The following is a 2,445-nucleotide window of genomic DNA, read 5'->3' on the forward strand; positions in this document are numbered from 1 at the left end:
TTGGATCAGTATGAAAGAGATGAAGAAGCCATTTTATTATATCATATCACTAAAGATCTACCTGTGACAAAAGCAAGAATAAATTTAAATCAAATGACTGATTCTGATTGCTTGTTTTACTTTCAGTAAGTGATATGTTTATAAATTAAAGCAAATAAAGGAATAATACTTATACAATTTTTAATTTTAACAGATTTTCGAGAGATGATTTGTTTCATCCGCATTCTGCTTTGCGCTTTCCATCTGTAATCATTTGTGAAAATGGATGGCGTTCACTCGGAATTGATGCATTATGTATTTTATTACGAAGATTAGTTTACCCTAATAGGCTCGATGATATTTCTGTTTTGTTGGGGAGATCAAAAAATGAACTTTCGCGATTTGTGCACGAAACGGTAAATATCATATACAATAGCCATTCCAAATTGTTATCGAATATCGACGAGAGAAAAATTGCATTTATTTAACCAAGCAGGCTAATAACAGCGAAAGGTGCTCCTTTGACAAATTGTTGGGGGGAACGGCGCGTCCTATTTGTCGACCAATAACGCATCGAAGGGTGGTATTCGGTGGCCATAAACGTATACATTGTTTGAAATTTCAATCGGTGGTCACACCCGATGGTATGATTACTAATTTATTTGGACCAATAGAAGGAAGACGTCGCGACAGTGGAATGTTAAGAGAATCTAATTTGTTAGAACATTTGGCTGCCATTCCTTGTTCCGAGAAAGGGACTCAATTTGTTTTATATGGAGATTCTGGTTATGTTTGCGTCGACACCTCGTTACACCCTTCCGAGGTGCTAGTTTAACACCCGAGCAACAAGTATTTAATTCCGGGATGAGTTCGGTAAGAGAATGTGTGGAATGGGTATTTGGGAAAATAATTCAAATATTTGCTTTTCTAGATTTAAAAAAAAATTTGAAATTGTTTCTTCAGCCTGTCGGTAAACTGTATATTGTTCACTACTTACAAACTGTCACATTCGCTTATACGGTAGTGTAACATCAGATTATTTTTAATTGTTTACCTCCCAAATTGGACGAATACTTAGAATGTAATCAATAAATAAAGAATTTTTTTTAATTTTATAACAATTTTTCTTTAATTTTTATTCAAAGTTTTCAAAAGTATTTCTAATAACGCTTGACTTTCTTTTCTCTCTGAATCAAATTTTTCTTTTTCCAGTTTCAGTCGTTCTTTATTTAAATTTAATTCTTCTCGTTTCAACCGATTCTCTCGGTCTCGCTTGCTTCGTAAGTATGAGACAAGAACGTTTTTTCTTCTTTTTTTGTGACATTGGTATCTTCATCTAATAATAATTAGAAATGTATAACTATTATACAATTGTCGTAATAATTATAATATAAATAATTTTTAAGTTTTTATATTTACCGGATGGAAAGTCGGGAGACGATACTCTTAAAGATGTCATCGCTGCCCAGCAATGGCTGGTGGTTGTGATTTCTCGGATGTTATCCGAGCCTCATATTTTAACTGTTTTATTTCTTGTAGAAGTTGATTACGTTCGGTAAATTCCTCTTCTGTTCCAGCTCTTCGCAAACTGGCTCGATCATTCTGAAAAGAAAACTACGATAAGCTATTTTATGAATACAGCTAGAAAAATGTTATCGACACTTTACATCGCTGGCTAAAAAATTGAATAATTAAAAATTTCTGAATTAAAATCTTCTGTTTCTTCACAATGCTACTCGTAAATGCTTAAATAATCGTTATCTTAATAAAATAGGTCATAATTTTAACTGCAAAGAGAAAAAAAAGAAGTTTAACCGATTTTCTACTCGCCATTCTACACGAAGCCAACGCCGTTATCGACCGCCTAGAATTGCCAGATGGCGGCGCTCGGACCGTCAGCCGTACACGTTTTGGCCGATACGCGTACCTCAACCTCTGTATTTTATACTTGTAAAAATAGGCTCGGTTCCGCAGTCCGTTACCGAAGTATAAGAACGCCATAAATTTTGTTTCTTAAAAATTTAATTCGAAACTATTACTGGAAATATTAATTATTTTTTATTATTATTTTAATTATTTTATCGGGTTTTTTACATTTCATAACGCGGCATAAATTTTTTTCACAAATATCCATTGTTTTATATATTGAACGTATATCGTGTTTAACATCCAAGAATGAGAGAGAAGTTTTGAAGCTTATAAATATGTGGCCGCCAGCGCCAGAGATCCTGAACACTGTCTGGCAACACTTGCCAAGATCACGAACTCTGTCTGGCAACACTTGCCAACAAGAGTGGCTGGCAACGTCAAAAAAGAAAAGGCGCGAAAGTTCGTTGGATTTTGTCCGGGTGTTGCCCGAGGATGTCTGTGACAGTTCTAACCTTTTCTAATAAAGTTCTTTTTTGTTACTGTTCGTGTTTGCCTGCTTAATGTTAGATCTAAACATCAGTAGGATTGAATGACAAA

The sequence above is a fragment of the Centruroides sculpturatus genome, unplaced genomic scaffold (genome assembly GCF_000671375.1).
Source record: "Centruroides sculpturatus isolate CEXI.00-Female unplaced genomic scaffold, Cexi_2.0 scaffold2103, whole genome shotgun sequence".
NCBI lineage: Eukaryota > Metazoa > Arthropoda > Arachnida > Scorpiones > Buthidae > Centruroides > Centruroides sculpturatus.